Source organism: Anser brachyrhynchus (genome assembly GCF_964034855.1).
Source record: "Anser brachyrhynchus genome assembly, chromosome: 1".
Taxonomy (NCBI): domain Eukaryota; kingdom Metazoa; phylum Chordata; class Aves; order Anseriformes; family Anatidae; genus Anser; species Anser brachyrhynchus.
This window is the reverse complement of record NC_137694.1, coordinates 74159644-74180961: the sequence shown is the minus strand read 5'-3', so window position 1 is coordinate 74180961 and position 21318 is coordinate 74159644. Positions and strand designations below refer to the sequence as shown.

Sequence of the window (21318 nt, the reverse complement as noted above, 5' to 3'; positions counted from 1 at the left end):
AGCCACTACCAGCTTACCAATTTTCACAATTTTTACTAGTTTATCAGGCTAAATTATGTTCCAAAATAATTTTGCACTAAGTTTAGGCATGATGGAGTTTTCAGCTTTACTTCAACCTCCTAACAACAGAGTATCTTTTTTCCAAGAACAGGTCAGAACCTCTTCTTCCTTAATAAGAATCAAATATAAATTCAGCAGAACCGTGGAAGAAAAACATGACATTTAATCATGCTTTTATTACTAAGCACTAAGACAGCACCTCTAGAGCAGCTATGAGCTTAAATAATGAGAATCACAGAAGGAAAGAGCCGTATTTGTTCCTCCCATCTTTGAATTGTTCCCAAGTTCTTGTCTTCTGTTTTCTACTCTCCTTTCCCTGAAACTTTCTGTCTGCCCCTTCAGCAGAGTCTACTCTTTATACAGAGACCCAAGGGCCCACTCTTCCATCGCTGGAGGACAAGGATGTCCCAAAGACCTCATGTATGCAAATCCCAACAAGAAGTAAAGATGAGAAGTGCTTCAGTTCCGTCAAAATGGAGCTGAGGAACACAAGGCACTGATTCTGTTCATATAACCCTTATCTTAACCAACAGTCTATATTTTTCTATTAACGGTACATCATCGGACTTGAGTTTTATTTTATAGAATGTTGATTGTAGAGATCCAAGAGAAAAGCAATCGTTACATCAGCATCTGTGAAATAATGACTCATATGCCCACAGAGTCCTTGTCTCACACTAACAACATGCAAAGCCTAGAGAAGCCTTGTTAATGATCTCTCTTGAGGGATTGATGGTCACACAAACGGCTGGCATCTGCTGTTCCAGAAATGAACAAAACAAATTTAACTTCATCACTTGAAAGAAAACAACGTCTACTAAATTATCAGACACAGAGTTTCTCTGTGATTCTCTCTTATTTTATAGACATTCACATTCATTGCAGTGACAAGTTGGGTATGCAAATATGAGGCTGTCAGGAAACTTGACAGTCTTTAAAATGGAGGCTTTAAGATACAGACACACAAAACAAATGGAGGAAGGGCTGCCGTAAAAGTGACATGTGTTAGCAAAAAAGCGAAAAAGGGAAGTGCAAGTAGAAATCACGGTATGAATGGTGGATTCATTCCTTGGATTTTCACTGTACACTGGAGGACTGTTCGGAAAATCATCCAACAGTCAGAAGGTGGCTTTGCTTAGTAAGTGGTGCTGGTTACCCTGTCAATTAATGCATGAAAAATTATATCTTATCACCTCAGTTGCTCCCTGAAAAGGCACCCATGAAATCACCAAGCAAGCTCAACGTCCGCAGTGGAGATTCTCATTCTGACAGAAAGCAAAGCACAGCTATGCTAAAAGCATACAACCCCCACACACTCACTTTTACTTGCTTCTCTTTGCTGATTATGAAAGGAAGCACTGAAGCTGAGATCTTGTAACCTTTGTGTGTTTTGAAAATGTTTTTCTGCTTTAAAAGTATATTTTGAAAATGTTTTTCTGCTTTAAAAGTATAAAGAATATAGCACACAAGGAGGAGAGTGGAAAGTAGTCATTGTCAGCCAGTACACAGATAGCTTAGTAACAGGAATCATATCTCTCTTGTCCCCTATTCAGATAAACAGATATGTCCTTACGCATACTAGAAGTATTTGATAACTTCCACGGGTTATTGTAAAAATATTTTAAATGACACATGCACTTTTCTGTATCCAACCTTCACACCAAAGGTGATTAAAAGCAGCACATTAGATTAAATGACTTGCACAATTAGACCTCAGCTCCTTGAAAACTGACTCTCTATCCTGAAGTGTCCACTCATATTTCAAAAGGAAATGAAGGACACAAGTAAATTCTAATATATCGCAAGAAACAAACTCTTAGCTGAAATAAACGAACAAAGTTTTCATTGATGTGAACAAAGCTGAAGTGATGCATGCCAAGGGTATGACCCCTAATCATTGCCTTTACTGCTATTTATTGCTTTTACTGCTATTAATTCTTTATGGATTTTTCTCATAAACCTCACCTATGCCACCCCTAGGGCTTTCCAGGAAAAAAAAAAAAAAGAACACCTCACAAGAGTTACATCTATTTTGCCAGCATTATCAGGAATGCTAGAACCATGTTCTAAATTTTAGCTTGATGGTGACTCAGTCTGACACCACACTGACTTCCAAAGCAGACAAACTTTTTTAGTCAAATGGTGACAGATGCTGTGGATCTGAGGCAGGAAAACAACCTTTAGTATTTAATGTGGTAATGAGAAATTAAATTGCCTGACGCATGAAATGTAATTGTTCATTTACACTGAAAACATATTGATGAAAAAAAAAATCATTACAGTCATGGATAAGCAAAGCAGTAAAATAATAGACCCAGATCTACTAACCACAGTGCTGAAACTTCAATACCTTCTGTAAGTAGCCTCTGGGGAGAGTGCATGCTTTAACGATAGCATTGCTACAGGTCTCTTGGTGCCAGAAATGGTGGAAAAGTCAGTATATACACAGAGCTGTTCATTATTGAGTCCTTCTCAGCCCACGTGAAAGAGCTGACTGAGCACTGCAGTGCTAGACAATGTAAGGCTAGGCTATCACTGCAACTAGCAGTGGTAGACAGTTTACATGTAGTGATTAGGGAGGAGTTCCTCAAGAAGTCTTAGAAATACACCCTTCAGCAAAGGGACAGCTTACGTGAGATGGATTTTGCCTGTTTCTTATGTGGCAGTGGATGTTGTTGTTTTTTCCACAAACAAAAAAACACTACCGCACATGCACATAGCCTCTAACTTCTCCCTGTGTAGCTTATGCACTCCCTTCAACCAAGAGCTTTCAGACTGTAAAGCTGCCATTTTTCTCCCTTGCTCTTCTGAAATATCTTCAGGGCCTGTTCCTAGTGCACACTGAAGTCAGCAACGTAGTTCTAGCAAGCTCCAATTCCCTGATAGTTGCCAATATCCAAAGCAGATAAATACCAAAAAATGCAGCACCTTAAACTCAAACTTTTATGTAAAATCATACTACAGTCCCAAAGCAATCATGGGAATAACGTTGTCATTATTAATTGTATTCAGAACTTCCACTTCAGAACGAACCATTCTGATCCAATCTTTTACCAGACATTTGCATGTAATTTTTTCTTTTTGCAATTTATGTAAGAAATGTCACCTAGAAAGAACTGATGGAGTTTGGGGAGTTTAATTGCTTTGAGTATTTATATTAAGCAGGGTTTATCTGCGATTATGTTTGACTTGGAGCTGAACCTATTCATTAGATACAAAGGAAGCTGTTTGTTTGATTGTGGAGCAATAAAGCTTCCACTTTCTTACCAGGGAGTCAACAACATTATCGTTTGTCACTATAATTTTCTTCCTCTCTATAGCAGGCAACAATAAATCTTGCTTGCAAAATGATGGTCAGCAGCTTTACTCCCTATCAGCATCACTGGCAGGGAGCTGTAGGTCGTAGCACTGCACTGTTGACTATTACCTCCCTCCCATTTCTGGAGCCTTCCATAAATAATGAAATGACAATTCTATAATGCTGGCTGGTACAGTAAACAATAAAATAATGATGCCACCATACCTCCCTGGCAGAAAGCCACTGCGGCTGAGGGTTCAGAGAGAACACCTTAAGGCTTGAAATAAGGAGCTGTCACTCTTCCAGGTCAGCAACTGCAAATGGACACGTCAGCAAAAATAACAGTACTTAGTAGTTTATAGAACTACTATACTATAGAACTATGGAATTTGGAATAGTTTATTCCTTCCCCAAACCCAGTCCATTCTATGAAAATGTCTTTCTAAAATAGTTTTCCACGGATTTTTTTCCCTCTGAAAGGAAAAATGACAAAAGCAGTTGACATTTTTTTCTAAGCTTTTGGGAAAGCAAAGCTACATAGTAGTGTAATACAGGAATGAGAGAGAGGGAGCACTAATGGAGGAGAGCTGATGTCTGAAAGGCAAACACTGAGTAATGGGGCAAGAAATAGAAGGAAAATACCACAAAACTAAAACATACATTAGTGATATAAAGAAATGGTCTGAAGTAGAACTGCATTTCATTAACTGTCTGAATCACTCACTAAAAATAGTAAGTATTTGGGATTTATATAAAACAATTTTTTTTCTCCATTGAGGAAATCACAAATTCAGCTTGTACCACACAAAACAAACCAGTCAAATAACACTGGCCCTTCTCTCCCAAAATCCTCCTTCAGTTCAAGAAAAACATACTGAGTAAAACATTGCAAAGAAAAAATGTTTCAATTGACCCTTAAGTAAAATGTTTTGTTCTAGAAGACAAAATAAAACATGGACAAAATCTGGTATAGGTCAGGTTAAATTTCCAAAATTAAAACTGGAACTAGAAGGCATTGCCTTCTTCATTTTCCCCTTAAGCTATTCTGAGTTAACCAAAACTCAGCAAATCACTTGAATCTAAAGTGAAAAATTTCAGCACATAATTTATTGAAGATACTCAGACCATTTATGTTCATGACATCTACAACCCCTTCTGATTTAACCCTTATACCATTGTGTTAGTGCTTTACGCATTCTGGCCTCAAATGTGCCTGACTGGGGTTCCACTTATTTCCTAGGGAGATAATTCTCTGACTGTATACTTGTTTTTATCAAGGAGTTTTCTTATTTCTTTAATCTATACTCTATGTTTTTTATTAGATGCATTTGACTACTTCCTAATTTATTTGTACCCTTGAGTTATATAAAAAATACCATTTTCATCACTGAAATAAGCTATCACATTCCTTAATTTTTACCTTTGTTTTAATCATTTATCTTCAAAGAGAATGTTTGTGGTGTCAGTAACTCTGTAGTGTTTTTTACTCTCTGAAGTTATATCTAGAGAAGACGTTATCTTTTTGCTGTATCAGAGCACCTCACAAATAAAGAACCCAAAACAGACTTTTCGTGGCTGTGTGGTATAGAGAGTTATCAGCTCATCTTTCTTTCACTGTTCACTGTTGTCCCATGATAATCATTGAATGCAATCTTTTTCTCACATAGTGCACTGCTAACATTTTATACCGCAGCCTACAATCTCAATGGGGATGCTCCAGGCACACAACAGTTTTGGTACATAATCCCCCATCTCTGCAGTGGAAGGACAGGACAGGATGTCCAACGTGACAATATTAAAGTGTTTATCGATGGCATCAGCTGTAGTCCTTCCTTGTTAAAGCAAGGAACTTCTTCACCTGTAAAGGTGATTTAATAGGCTGCCGCTTGGCTTCAGTAGACAACTACTTTCTATAAAGCAAACCAAAAAAAAAACAACTTATAAACTCAATAAAATCAGCAGTTACCCTTTGTGCAGAGATGTCTGATGAATTCTTCACTCCAGCAATAAAACAAATGATGTCAAAAGGAGATGCATGTAAGCTTGCAGTCACTCTCACATCTTTAAAGATGTTACTGGTGAAGAACACAGTCTTACATATTCACACCCAGCTGGCTAACTTAGATTACAGGTAGCCATTTAAGTGACTTTGAGGCTCCTGTCCATCACATCTATAGTTCTACTGCTATACAAATCTTCCTGTCCTCTCTAGCTACCATTCCATTTCTTCTCCTCCAGAGACTAATTTTCTGATGGGGTGGCAAAGGCAAATTAAGCTACTTTAAAATACAATTAGAACTTTTAGGTGGCTTTGTTCATTTTACAGAATGAGCACCTCTCTTCTGCACTGCTTTCATTTTATGTACAGTTCTGACAAGGGCTACAAAATTACTTAACATTTTGTGATATGTACATCATTGTTGACATATCACAATGTAACTAGACAGGCAATCAGTCTGCAGCACACACACGTACCTTTGAGAGCAGTTTGGGAGAGCTTCTCGGTCCTCAAATCACTTTCTGCATGCAGTCATGAGAGCAGTAACTGAGAAACAAGGAATAGAATGGCTCTCTCAGCTAAAATTATTCAGGTTCTACATCAGATGGAGAGAGTTTTTCTTTCCATCTTCAAAGGAGGGGCAAAGATGAAACATGAGTCTTTCGCAAGCATTCAGTGATGTAAAAGAAAATGTATTTAAACAGGTACATTTTGAGATGACAGAACCACAATTTCAAGGGCAGATTTTTCATGGGCTGCATTATCAGTGCTCCTCTGTAGGAAACTACCCTTTCAATCAATCACTTTTTTTTTTTTAAGAGATCTGTGAATGACAAAGTTTACATCAATACAATTCAAATGCGGTTCTATTATGAGTATGCAAAGTACCAGGCAGGCTATGCATTTCGAATTCATGCTGATTTTTTCTGGAGGATGAGCACTGAAGTCCAATATCTGCCTTAGAAAGTCTCATTCCTACCATACAAACTTGCATCTTTGTGGCTTAGAAAAAGAATAGGAGAAAAGTTGTTTTGAAAGTAGGATGCACTGGCAGAGAGACCCTCATTTTTCATTGTAAACAAGAGTCTGCAGGGATAGTTAAAGATTTATGAACTTGTTTGCCATCTAAGTAAAAGAAAAACTAACGAACATATGGCCTAAGTACTTGTCTCCGTCTCCCTAGTTTTGCTTTGGATGTTCTGAGTGTGACTTTGCCATTAGTGTAAGGCAATGAAAAGAGATAAAAATACATACTTTCAGAAATTTCCTGTAACCTACATCAAAAGCAGTTGCAAGAAAAGCTGTTCTTCATTTCTTATTTATAAAAAGTAGCTAACAAGGAAGGGAAAGGGAAAGGGAAAGGGAAACAGACAACAGAGAGGCATCTTCCTCTCACAGCAAGCTGCCAGAGATGATATCATGGCAAGAGTGATGCTTATCAGTTTTTCTTGAATCAGCCACTTTTCAACCTTATCACCTTATCACCTGCAGATGAATTACACATAAGAAAACAGGAGCTGTTTATTTCTTTTAGATAATATAACACTATTATTAGGATGAAAACTTTTCACTTAAGTCTCTTTTCTGTCAAAATAGTTGTTTATTTTGAATGCAAATTCCACTTGTATCTAAATAGTGCAAATGAGTTACTGAAAACTTAGATTTTCAGCATTTCTAAATGGAAAACTGAGGCTATGCAAAACCACTATGCAACCCAAATTCCCAGTACTTGGATGTTATGAAATTATTTTTATTGGTTCAGACAAATTTATTTCCAGCAATAACTTTCATAGAAATGGCTACACCAATATAAGCTGGTAATATGGACATTTATTCAAGCATAAAGGTATGCTGGCTTTGACATTTGCTTTCCCTCACTAGAAATGATGATAATTCCTGTAGTGAATAGTTGTGTAACAGCTGCCTACATACAAAAGGCAGATGATGAAGAAAAGTCTACTTGTACAAGTCTTTAAGTGAATAAATAAAAAAAAAATCCATACAAATTTTTCAAGAATGTATTCACAAAACTAAACACTTAGCTGCTGGTAAGACATACCTCGAGGACTTTTGGGCTGCTTTTATGCTTAGGATTAAAATAAGGAGTGGCCAACCTGGCTGATGCTACAAGCTTCATATCAAAATCACTGTGCCAGTACAAGCCACAAGACATCAGACAAACATGGCCACCAAACCAAGAGAAAGGAACAACTCTGAAAGGGTTCGCTTTCTAGCTGACACTGAATCCTCAATAGTTATCCCACACTGAGGAGGTGAGACTCCTCAGGAGCAATGAAGTTGGGCAGCAGCCCTGCATCCGCACAGCTCTGAGACACAGTGCCAGTGAGAGATCTGCGCCTGAACCACACAAGGCGCATGAGCCACAAACTAGTCAGCCCTCCTTTAAATAGGACAGACTTTAAAAGACCAAGACCATCAAAATGCCAGAGGAGCTGTGAATAGACAAAAAACAGAGAAACAGGTGAGGGGGGTGATAGTTTCATTGTCAATATGAAACTATTCCTGTAATTGTGCAAAAGATTGGATTTGCATTAAAAATAAAAACATGCTTTTTCCTTGTTATTATTACTGAACTTTTTCAGGTCATACAGGCTGGAGACAGAAAATGAGTACTCAAGGATGAAAAAGGGTAAATACCATGACTGGCTGAGGGAAAAGAAATCAGTGGGAAATATTAGGCAGGAAAATAAGAATTGTTTGAAGAGAGAACTGGGAGCCACAAACAGGAGGACATGCAGCTGAAAGAAAAAAAAAAATTGGACATTGTTATATTATTTTGTGGGCTTTGTTTTTTTGTTATTTATTTATTATTTGCAGCCTGACTATTCAAGTGGTATTACCTCACCTGTTTGGCTTCAGTATTAGCTAATACATTTGCCATGAGTTTTTCTTGCAGTGACTTGAACAATTCCATTTTGAGGAGGTCACGATGCCTCATGCAGTACTTGAGCAGTCTTCAATAATTTGCCTTCCTCTGCAACCCAGCCATCTCTCTTTCTTTTTTGAAGCAAATATGCTCCAACCCTCTTTGTGCTGAGTGTTGCCCTCCTCATGTGCTTCATGAGCTATGAACTGCATTTCTTCTAATCCGCTGAGCTCCTCCTAATCCTAACCGTGAGTCCAAAGATGTTTGCCAGCAGTATGATGCACTCTCCTGAACTGGCTTTACCAAAGGCAAAATTCTACTGTCTGTGGGTCCAAATATGCTAAACTTCCTTTCATGAGTCAGAGCTATGACTAGATTAGATGTGCAGAACTGAAGAGGATAGGTTTGAAGCAAAGCATTTACAACCCCAAATCTTTGGAGAGAAGGATAAAGGGGAAGAGGGTGGGTGTTGGAGGGAGTCATTTAAATTAAATGCTTTAAATTGGTAGGGAAAACAAGAGAAAAATCAGAAGCAAAAAGTGTCAGAAGAAGTTTTAATATTCTGGAAGGAGTACTAGACAGTAGAAGTTGATTTAGGAAAACATGTTGAATTTAATCTGATTTTCTGCCCAGTACATTTCCATATGTCATTTAAGTTCTCATATGGCTGATAAATGAATGGTACAGTAGGATCTCTGATATACTGATATAAACACTTGAATTGTCCGGCTGGATCAGATTAGTAGCCCATCTCATCCAGTGTCCTGTCTCCAAGCAAAGTTTAAGCATGCTGAAAAGCACAAAAAGGAGAGAGATTATCAAGCTACTCATGCTACAAATAACCTAAGTGGAACAACTGTGTGAACATTGATATTCTTTCATCAAAAAGAAGAGTGTGGAGCAGAACTACCCAACCTTAAATCCACTGGTAAATATACACAAGCTCATGGCAGGGAATTCATTACATTCAGCCTGGGACCCACGCACTAATTCCCTCAGTTCTTCATTTTCCCATGGTCAGTAAGTACTGCTGCCAAGCACCAAACACGAATTTTTGTTTATTCATGGAAGCTACCCTTTTTGCCCCGACTTATAAATATTCTTTACAGGAGTGAACAATAAGTGAAGCGTGGTCATTCTGAGAGGATCTCCAGATCTCTGCTTCCTTAGAATGAAAAAATGCCCTACTGCCCTCAGACCAGAAATCTGCCCCCAGCAGTGCTGGTGCCATTTTGCAAAAGGCAATTAACTACATCCTCTAATCAACACCATCATGTTTCTCTTGTGACTGCAGGAGGAAAGGAAAACCTAGTGCTAGCAAGCAAAAGTCATACCTGCTGTCTTTATGTGCCTGTCCTCAAAACATATATATTTCACAGTTCAACACACACTGCCTGGCAACTTGTTTTAACATCAAAAAAAAGGAACAAAGGTGGATCAAAAGGTTACAATTAGCTCAATAGATGGATGCTCTGATGACTGTTTTACAGGTGGATCTCAGCAGCTTCTGCTGACTTTCTGCTATTCAGTGTTAAATCTGCTGGAGAGGTAAGACAGGCTAAGGTAAGTACTGCTGCGGATTGCAGATGTTCCTGTCAAGAGAACTGTATCGTTTAATTCAAGTATCTTCTGGTGCAATTCCAAGAAGGAGATGCTGAAACATTTGAAAGCAGCAGCTTCTAACGTAAGGAATTTGGATGAATAAATTTAGATGTGAACGCTTCTCCATTGAGAATGTTTGTACCTAGCCTTCCAACCAGAGCTAAGCAAAAAGTGGCTTTCTCATCTCATGAAAATGAGGTTTACGTAAGAGTGTTATTCAACAGCAAGTTGAAACAGAGAACTTCTATCACGAGAAGGCAGGGAAGAAAGCCAGTAGAGCAAACAGTTACAGTTAGGTTACTAACATACTTGTACATGTCTCATTCCCTTCCAAATGTGTAATTTAGACCAGGGATCCTTCGTACCTCAGCTGAGTGCTCTAGACATCTAATTAATTGTTTTGACAGGAGACTGATGCTCTCAGTTTGGTCATAAACAGAAATTTTCCTTGATGTTAATCACGACTGTCTAAGTTTCCACACAAAGGTTCTGTTTTGACTTATTACAAATAAGCTTTTAAAATATCATCTCGTTCTAAGTATCAAATTAGTGCCAAAAGTTATAAATTAAAGCTCTTCAATAGAGAAAAATAAGTAGAAAAGTAATTCCTACAAACCCACTTATAGCTATTTTTGAAGAAAGGATCATGTACAAGAAGAGCTTTTTCTCTGACTAGCATAGCTGTTCCAGCGGAATACTTCAAAAACTGATGAAAAATGTCCAGGGTCCTGCTTGAACAAGTATGTTTGTGACAAGTACATTTGTGACAAATATACTTTATTGACAAGTGTATTTCTGCAATAAATACTCTAACAAATTTGTTTTTGTTGTTGAGCACTGAATTGCCATTACTAAATCATTTCTTAGTCCTTTAGACCAGATATAATAACACAGCCTTTCACTTAGGAAGATTTTTATTGGGCACATGCATTCAACATCACACGCGCAGTTAGATGTGCTCAAATATCTTGCTAACTAGGTATGCAGTGTCAAAGCCCACGCTGTTTGTGAGGGTTTCCTAATGTTCACATATGAAATTCTCTGAACATGCTTTAAAAACCCCCTAAGTGCTCTCTTGGACAGTTCATTCCCTCAGGAGGCAACACTAGGTTGTATATGCTGGGTCAGTTTTTATCACTGGTATACTTACCTCCAAAGCAGGCTGTCCAAAGAGCATCCTTATTGTTTTCAGCAGGAAAAACAAAAAAGCAAATCAAACGTAGATAAGAGCTCGAAGCCTGAAGAACAATGCCTTTATCAGCCTGGAGAGATCTATCTGCCTAAGCCACAGTCACACTTTTGGGAGCGCCAGAGCCATCTCTGTAAGCTAAGAGCAGCCCTGTAGCTGGAGATGATATTCAGGAAAACGATACAGAAATATCCACTGTTTTAGTAAGAAAACATGAATACGCAGACAGCCATAGTTCATTCCTGTGCTATTGAACAAAGACGTGAGAGTCCTCGTCCTCTAGAGAAATCAATGTTAGGAAACTTCTCAGCATTGATCAGGATAGGTGAATCCTGGAACACCCCTGATTCCACAAAATCAACCACAAAATCAACAGCTTGACAGAACTAAGCCTCTTTGAAGGATGTAGACAATTCCTAAAGCTACAATAGATGAAGCTGTGTCAGGGAAAATAGAGAGAAACTGTTTATGTAAAATATATACTAGTTAAATGACATAAGATTAAGGCTGAATAGCATCACTACATATTAGTTTTCCATACATGCAAACATAGAGAAGTTTTTCCATCCCCAGAACCACCAAGTTTGTTGAGCTTAAATCTGAAACTGAGTACCTAACATTCTGCAATTCCTTATCTAATCTTCAAAAGAAATGAGTTTTCCTTAAATACCTTTAGTACTTAAGCACTTGTACAGAACATTGGTGAAGAGGCTGCCAGCTTGCAATCCCAGCATATGGGCTTACAAACTGTATGTTTTTGTCTCCTCAAATATGACAGCAGACTAAGCAGCTGGCTTATTATTTCCATGTTGCGACTGAAACCATCAGACCAAAAACCTCACACCTCAATCTCTGTAGCATGGTTAAGAAATCTTGCCTCTGCTCTCCAATTTACAAAATGTAATGTCCAGACTTTAATGAGAAAAAGATGTCTTTTTAGGTTCAGAAACCAAGTTTATGTCTTCACTGATAATTTATTAAACAAGAAATTGGCATAGAGTCTATGCATTTTTTAGACTGCCATTCATAACTTTTGCATGCACCTTTCCTGAGGATGTGCAGCACCTGACCAGGTTGTTAACATCTGTAAAAAAAGAGGACTGCAAAGGAAGAACTTATTTGGCATAAGATAGCTCTTTTGCGCCTCCCCTCAGCTTAAGGTGAAGGAGAGACCATCTTCAGAACAGAGCATGCAGCAGACAGAAGAGCACAGAAAAGCAGAGCTCTGCTCTCTCTGTTACTTTGCAGGCAAAGGGTGCCTCACACTGCCATGAAGCCCCAATTTGCACTCGCCCTACTGCATCTTCCCAGCCTACTCCACTGGAGCTCACCATAGCATCAGACCAGTGGTTTGCCTGAGATCAGTATGCACACCAAGCTGATAAGCCAAGAAAATAAACATGACGAGAAATCTGGTAGATCATCAGAGTGATAGCAAAGAAAGCAGTTGTGGCCCTGGGGAAAAAAAAATAAATAGAAAAGAAAGGATCAGCAGTAAAGAAAAAAAATAAGAAGAAGGAAGCAAACATGCAAAGGAAAGAGAAAGGATAAAGAAAGAGTGGAAGAAAAAGAGGAAAAAGTGAGCATATCTTCAGTATCGAAAAGGTGGAAAAACAAGGGAAAAGAAAGATTACTAAAGCAAGGGAAAACGATGTAGAAGTGTGATGTGCTGGGGAAAGATGAGGGAGAAAGGAAGGGAGAATTAATGTATTTAAATATATCAGCGAGGAAGAAAATCTGCAAGACTTTCATGAGAAGACATTCCCTCTGCTATAAATAATACCTCATAAATATTGTAAAGAGCCTTTCCAAATGTGAATAGAGATAGCAAGACACTAAATAAAGGAAAAGAAAATGGGTAAGATATAGAAAGAAAAAAAAAATGATTCAAGCATTACATGACAGCATATTGTGGGGGGAAAAAAAAAAAAAGGTACTCTCCTTTCCTTATAGGTTAAAAATTATGTTTACCACCACTTTGATTTTTGACTACTGGGAGTCTTTAGTTAGGACAGGAGCCAGTCGATGTAGACTGCTGCCATGCCATGACTGCTATGATAGCTGCCCTTGATCCACAGCATGTCATATGCTGTAGGAAAAAGAAAGAAATCTAAACTTCGAACCAGAACTTCAGTGCCCTCAAATCTTAGAATAACTGCTAATGAAACCATCCTATTTAGCGACACAGCCTTAAGAAACAGCTGGTGGGGAGCTGGTCAAATTCCTCCTCAGACTGGCACCCTGCATGAGCTGCCACGGCTGCACTTACCCTGCCCGCTGCCACTGCTCTGAAACACATACAGCCATTTTTTTCCCCGTGTTTTTAATGAAAAGGAGAGTAGCAGCTCTGTTAAAATGGATTAAGGGTAGAAATGAAAAAAAAAAAAAAAGAATTATGAGCTTAAATGGACCTCAGTTTTTTCAATCTGTGTTAATGAGGACAATCCTGAAAGAGATTCTCTTCAACTTCACTCAGTTGAATGAGTAATTGCACGCTGTATTAACAGTAGTATTATCTTGTATTTACATCTGTTCCAAACTGCAGCAGTTTAAGGTTTAGCCATTACTAAACTCTGTGCTCCCAACCAGTCTAAACCTAGTCTTGGGAGTGCTCATCTGCAATGTAATTAATTGGAATTAATTGATCTTGGATGGCCCTGTATGTGTTGAGTCAAAAAAGTCAGTTAAAGCTGACAGAACAGCACTGCATCTTCTGCAAGAAACATACCGTAGCCAACACAACAGGTTTTTACGGTGACAAATCTAGGCACAGAGAACACTATAGCAAGCAAAACTGATTTAACAGTAGGAGAGAACAGGCTCAGGTCATCTGTACATAGGCAGGTGAACAGGCTTTTCGTACCCTCCTTCTCTATCCAAGGGCAATGCAAGTTGCTGAACAGTATTCTGGCTCATTACTACAGGAGGAAAACCTGAAAAATTTGGAAACTGAAAAATGTAATTTGTAGGACAACAGTAAGAAGAAAGCACAAAACTGGTACATGGGACTGGCACACGCCTGGGGGCAGCCCACACTGGGTCAAACCACGCGGTCTGTCCTCCTTGCAACAGAACAGCAGCAGATACAAAGAAAGACTACAAGCCAGGAGGATGGATACTTTTCCGTATGTACTTTCTATCAAGCATTTACAGCTTGAGCTTTTTGTTTAAGAGCCCTGAAAGCACTTTGCTTCATCTAATTTCTCTGAGGCTTGCTCAGCAAAAATATTTATATTTTCATATGCATATAACCTGTAAATCACGTATAACATATAAAGTGATTCTGCTCAATGTCAAGTTACACAAGGCAAAGTTAATTCCCAAACCTCCTTGCATAGTCTCCATAGGCTGCTCCTCTCCCACAATAAGCTCCACTTCTATACATATATATATAATTTCTTCTATATATATATAACTCATATCCTCTCACACTTGAGGCCAGTTTCCCAAAGGAACCATTAATTTATCAGCACATATATTTTATCAATACTTTTTTTAGAAATACAAATGCAGTCATATAAATCTTCCTATTACCCTTTGGAGGAAGGAGGGTAAAAAGAAATTGCTCATGTTGGAATGGTCAAATCTTGTTCCTTCATCCTTCTTGATATAAGATCTGGTTTTGTATTACTTACTGATTAATAGTAAATTACATCCCTGTACACGAAAACACAACAGAACAGACTGTTCTGTAACTATTGTTGTGTTCTAACTTAATTCTGAACAAGTTGCACATGTTTAGGCAAACACATGCCTTGCATGGTCATAGTTCACAAAGGAATGCTGAACATAGCACAGACCGTCAACAGGGAGGAGATTCCTTCAGAAGTAATCCCTGCTTACATGCAACCATGAAGCTAAGAGAGATAAACAGCTTTATTTTAATCAGGAAACATTAAAAGTATAGACAGAGTGGACATACTTATTAGACAGATAAATCCCTCTGATGAATCCCAGGGATTGAGAATCACATTACTGAAAAAACAAATAGGTCCTTGCTGCTAACAGTGCAGCATTTGTCCAAAATCTAGTCTCCATTTTCATGCTTACAGGAGATCTACTGCACAAACTTTTGGCACCAAAGAGATTGTGGGAACTACGCTAACATTTTAGTTGTCTAGATGGCAGCTTTCTCAGACTACAGCTGGTCAGAATTGGGCTCCAAGTGATACAAGTATACATATTTTTTTCTGAATATTGTGATTCACTGGAATAGCAACTTGCAGCAAACATCGGATTTGATGCATTTTCTGTGGTATTTTCTTTTTTTAAAGATTGGGAGATTGCAACATGCTGTCATTTTAAGTGGAAAGGTTCCTGTTTTTCCATTTCAAGTGATGTGTTGGGTTTTTGTTTGTTTGAGATATAAGTCTATAACAGAAAATACTAAAGAATCAAACTCTTAAGTTTTCTGCACAAGAGATTTCCATTGACATGGTTCTTCTTTCCACATCTTCCCCATTAATTTTGGTTTCTGACAATTTCAAAGTCTGGGAGGTGCTCTTCCACATAAAGGGGAAAACATTTCTGTGCTGGTTTTAACAATCCTTCAGCAAGACGGGAATTCAGCACCCAGTGGTATAGAATCAGTGGCCTACATAACCCACAGCTGAGCTCCCTATCGCTCATGTTTTAAAACTTTTCCCAATAGCCAGAAGGAAATCTTGCGGTGAAAGCAAACCCCCATGAACTGGAGGCACAGAAGTATCTGTGCAGAGCTCCCTGCGCCTCCCTACCCACCCGGCTGTGAGCAGGCAGGTCACTGCAGGATGCTGCCCTCATATTTACCAGGGTTTCGCTGCTCCTGCAGGCTGAAATTCATACCTCTCCTTTCCAGTCTCTCAGTGTCTGCACCAAGCATGGTTTTTGTTGACCACAGGGTTTTGGACCATGAAAAAGAAATGAAAAACTGAAGCTGGCATTTGGATGGCAGACACAAGAGACTTGGTGCTGCTCTAAAGGCATGAGACCTTCAAAGTATTTCAGCTTTTTTTAATGGTTTTGTGAGTTTGAACTTCAAAACAAGCGTTCAAACTAGAAGAGAATGAAGATAAACAAGTAGGAATTCTCACCCTGGGCTTATTCTGGTGCACTTACTCTTACCTGCATGCCTCAAACACCTCATACAGGCCATTGCCAGGCCGACTAACAGGGCTGCAGGACCTTCACTCTGACCCATTCTAGCACACCTTTCCCCAAACACTGCAGTTTAAATACGCAAAAATATTTACATCACCATCTAAATAAGGTACCGTAAGGTAGGCTCTATGTAACAAAAGCATACCAGCTCAGCGGCAGGTTAAACAGTCGGAGATTGGCACCGAGGCAGTCGCATGCTGCAGCGGGGCGGGGGATGGCGGCGGACAGGGGAATTTCCTGCGTGGAGGCACTCGAGGCATCCGAGGGAGCCGGCAGGAGCCGGCAGCCCTCATGAGGGCGGCTGACTGGGCGCGGGCGGCGCCTGCAGCCCCCTGCCGTACAAAGGCAGTCCCTGGGGAGCGCGGCCAACAGGGCGGGCAGGGAGGGGTGAGTATCCCTCCCCACTCCAGAGACCGGCTTACCTACCGGCTGCCTCCCAGCCAGCAAACCCAGGCATGGTCACCACCAGGCGGCAAGTGCTCGCTAGAGAGCCTGCGGCGACCCAGACGGAGTGCCTGCCCAAAGATGCAGCTGTTCAGGTCTCTGGCGGAAGGGAGTGCCTCAGCCTGTCGCTGCCAGTGGTGTGTGACAGAGATACTGCCTGCATGAGGTGCGAGCAGGTGGAGGATCTGATAAGCCTGGTGGCTGAGCTCAAGGAGGAGGGGGAGAGATTAAGGACCATCAGGGAGTGTGAGCAGAAGTTAGACCAGCAGAGTCACTCCCTGCCATGCCTGACAGAAAGGCACCGGGGTTACACACCCCAAATAGTGGTGGACTCCCTGCCCTGTCACTGTCGGGCAGAGGGAGGGGACCTGAGAGAGGAGAGGAATGGAAACAGGTCCCTGCTCGGCGTCTCAGGCGAGCCCCCTCCCTAGCCACCTCACCTACCCAGGTGCCCTTACGCAATAGGTCTGAGGCCCTAGAGCTCGAGGGACAGTGTGGTGAGGATGTGGGGGAAAGTCTAGGGCAAGGAATTCGACTCCATGCCTCAAGACTTCCTCCAACAAGAAGGAAAGAAGGATAATGGTTGTAGGCGACTCCCTTCTGAGGGGAACAGAGGCCCCCATATGTCAGCCGGACCCTACCCATAGGGAATTCTTGCTGCCTACCTGGGGCCTGGGTCAGGGACATTACCAGGAAACTTTGTGACTTGGTTCACCCCTCTGATTATTACCCCTTAGTGATAATTCAGGCTGGCAGCAATGAAATTGCTGAGAGAAGCCTGCAGGCTATCAAAAGAGACTTCAGGGGATTGTGGCAGTTACTGCAGTGAGTGGGTGCGCAGGTGGTGTTTTCCTCTGTCCCTTCTGTGGTGAGGAGGGATAGTGAGCGGACCTGGAAGACCCAGCTGATTAACACATGCCTGAGAGGCTGGTGCTGTCACAGGAAATTTGTTTATTTGATCATGGGGAGGTTTTCTTGGCGCATTGTCCTGATGGCTGCCGATGGGTCCCACGTGTCCCAAAGTTTTGGGCCCCTCAGTACAAGAAGGACATTGAAGCCCTGGAACGTGTCCAGAGAAGGGCTACGAAGCTGGTGAAGGGCCTGGAACACAAGTCCTGTGAGGAGTGGCTGAGGGAACTGGGGTTGTTTAGTCTGGAGAAGAGGAGGCTCAGGGGAGACCTTATTGCTCTCTTATAGCTGCTTGAAAGGAACTTGTGGGGAGCTGGGGGCCAGCCTCTTCTCACAGGTGATAGGTGGTAGTGATAGGACTAGAGGGAATGGCCTCAGGTTGTGCCAGGGGAGGTTTAGGCTGGAAATGAGGAAACATTTCTTCTCAGAAAGAGTAATCAGGCATTGGAACAGGTTGCTCAGGGAAGTGGTGGCGTCACTGTCCCTGGGGATGTTCAAGGAAAGGTTGGACCTGGTGCTTAGGGACATGGTTTAGTGGGTGACATTGGTGGTAGGGTGATGGTTGGACCAGATGATCTTGGAGGTCTTTTCCAACCTTTATGATTCTATGATTCATTTGAATCCTGTTTACGGTGTCTAACAGACTGCATACATGGCAGAAATGAAACAAAACAAAACTAAAGCAAACAATAAAACAGTCTGAGTACCTTTTCACTGTGTAACGACCAAGAAAGGCTACGAGTACAAACCTGGCAGTGGTGGGATTTTAAAAAGTAGGCATTCACTTGCTGCACTAGTAATCTCAAAGGAGCATTAATAAATCACTGTAGGAGAAATCTTTGAACTCAGAGGTCTATGCTTTCTTCGGTTTTCTTTCTTATTCCTGAGGTCCTGATTTAGACAGACATAAAGCAGCCAAAATATGGGCAATTCCCAGATGGCATTAATTTGCCTTGAAGTTGGTGAACCAAGCCAAAGTCTTAAGACTGCAAGCACTGGAAAGCTACCTAATGTCATTTAAAGGTTTGGCATTAAACCAGAGCTTTACAACAGCTTGTTGACAAAACTGGTCTTTATTACTTCATAAATGTTGAAACTAACAAAAAAAAAATTCCTCCAACTTATCTTCCTTACAGGAGTAGGAATGCAATAATATTAATATATATAAATATAAAATATAATAATATATATTAAATATATATATATATATGATTGTATTAACAGTAAACATTTTCCCTATTGATCTGAGAAGAGAGAAGGTTATCATCTGAAGCTGTTCATCATACTACTCCCAGCAGCTGCAGCATGTTATGTCTCCAGAGCAAAGTCTCCACACATGTGATTCCCCTCCTTCTTAAAAGCAGTGTGATCTCTGAGTACCAAAGTGGAGCATGGATAGATAACCAAGTCTCCCAAAGAACAAATTAATTCTGCTGTGCTCAGAGGGGCATCCTAGCCTCAGAAAGAATGGAGGGAGAATAAATGTAAGAAACCCAGCGCTGTGGTCAGGATCACACTTTGAGGATCAGAGACCGATGACCCAAGGTGGGAACTTGAGATGAAGCTACTAGGAGCTCTTTCCTTGGCATCAGCTTTGCACAGACTCATCCTATGGCACTTTTTACGCCAGTGCACATACCTGGATAAAGTCCACTTACCTCAACAGTACTCAAAGTGCTCTAACAATTTGAATATATTGTAAAATCATAACCAGGTAATAACTAACTCCTATTACATTTTCTCTTCTTGTCAAACTAGTCTTCTTTTTCAAGGAAAAAGGACTTTTTAAACACCATTTTACTTACCACTATATGAGCAATTTTTAATAGAACAATATGCTGTTTGCCTTATCCTTCTACTGCAGAAGACAACCATAGATATTGTGCATGGAAAAGAAAAAAAAAATATCTGTTATCTATCAGCAACTTAGGGCTAATAGGGGACTTTTTTTTTCCTTCAAGTTGTAATTTCATTAAGTGCTGATTAATAAATTGCATTGTAATAAATTTGATATCCCTCTGCAAACTTACATGTAAACTCTGTTCCAGTTTATTTGTGGAACAAATATTTTCCTACCATAAAAAATATCAGACCAATCGTTAAAAAAAAAAAAAGTTTTGTGAAACCATTAAACAGTACATTAAGAAAAAATATTACAATGATGGAAAAATGCATTATTTCCAACAGCAGCACAACATAGCTTGTGGCACTATACAAAGTGGCAATAAAAGACTATCAGTATTGGCCAAATGCTTCTAGCTTGTAATCTTAGCTCTGTAAACAGACCAGAGGCTGATCCAAAGTCAGCTCAAGAGAAATCTTAACTTTAACAAATAAAGTCCTTGTTCAAAACACATAGCTCTAGGTAATATTTTATGGTCCATGAAATGTCGTATCACCACTCATCTCAGTGACTCAAGGATTTTTCTGCATTTATATAATACAAACTGTGATGTGTTCAGGAAATGTTTAAGTAGGTTTTAAAATAATTATAATCATTCATCTCATTTAAAATCTTAATTGGTTAGTATCAAATTATATTTCCTCTTTCAGTTTGCAAAATTAATATTAACTACAGATTAAGCATATTATCCAGGATTATATTTCCTGTGCAACAGTAATAAGACTTATTCTCAGTTCTGTTTTGGTAAAGTCATCTCATAATTAAGTTTCTCTGTAAGGTACAGCAGCAGCAGAATATAGCCTGAAGAAGCCCATTTTCTATCACCTGCATCATAAAAAGAGCTTATTTATCCAGAATGTTCAAAGATAGAACTCCTAAATCCCTGAGCTTGTGTGATGAATGAATGTTTCTCCTTTTGTGTACAGAAGACATCTTCCAAAACTTTGTCTCTCACCTCAGAAATCCAAAAGGCTGTTACTTTTTAAAAGGTGTTTAAGAACCGGGGTTTTTTGGTCATAACTATTTTTCTCTGATTGTGGCACAAAGCTGTTAACCATTTCAGGGTGTGTGCTCCTGTTTTCAGTTATAAATTTTGGTCTCAAAAGAAGCTGTGGACTTTCTCTTCAGACCTAGAGTTTCAAAGAATATGCAGCAGTTCGCATTTACAACAATACCTTACTGACAATGCAAGGCATGATCATAGAATCATTAAGGTTGGAAAAGACCTCCAAGATCATCTGGTCCAACCATCACCCTACCACCAACATCACCCACTAAAGCATGTCCCTAAGCACCAGGTCCAACCTTTCCTTGAACACCCCCAGGGACAGTGATGCCACCACTTCCCTGGGCAACCTGTTCCAATGCCTGATTACTCTTCCTGAGAAGAAGTGTCTCCTAATTTCTAAACTAAACCTCCCCCTGGCACAACCTGAGGCCATTCCCTCTAGTCCTATCACTAGTTACCTGTGAGAAGAGGCTGACCCCCAGCTCCCCACACCTTCCTTTCAGGTAGTTGTTGAGAGCAATGATAACACAGTTATGCTACTCATCCCTACAGTGTGCAGACAATTTATCATCCAAAGCACAGTGTGTGCAGCTTGCAATCTGTGATACTACGTGTTGCTGATTCTGCCATATTAAAAAAAAAATAATCAAAGTTTGATCATAGGTTTGAACATGTATTTCTGCAACAACAGGTCATTTCAAATATAAGCTATTACAATTTTTGAGTAGGAATTGATAAGGAGTATAGTTACGGAGCAGAACGAGGGATTCATTCCCCACACTTGTTTCCCTAGAACTAATGTGAGGGAAGACTGAAACTACAAACTACAGGATAAGATCAGCTGTAAAAGTAAAATTTAAAATACACTGCTGTTTGCCT

The 21318-nt window shown here is 39.9% G+C and overlaps 2 long non-coding RNA genes across 8 annotated transcripts in view; one reads left to right on the top strand and one right to left on the bottom strand.

The window, feature by feature from the left end:
- Window positions 1-18762, bottom strand: part of LOC308198611 — a 219763-nt gene extending 201001 nt beyond the window's left edge. For 5 of the 7 annotated variants that reach the window (XR_013954052.1, XR_013954053.1, XR_013954054.1 and 2 more), the window contains exon 1: window positions 16320-18762. This is a non-coding gene — a long non-coding RNA (uncharacterized lncRNA). The remainder of the gene's footprint in view (window positions 1-16319) is intronic. The other 2 variants (XR_013954057.1, XR_013954058.1) reach the window with 2 other exon arrangements.
- Window positions 16665-20142, top strand: LOC308198642. Its single transcript, XR_013954072.1, has 2 exons — window positions 16665-16784; window positions 18752-20142. It is a non-coding gene; the product is annotated as an uncharacterized lncRNA (long non-coding RNA).
- The last annotated feature ends 1176 nt before the right edge of the window (window positions 20143-21318 follow it).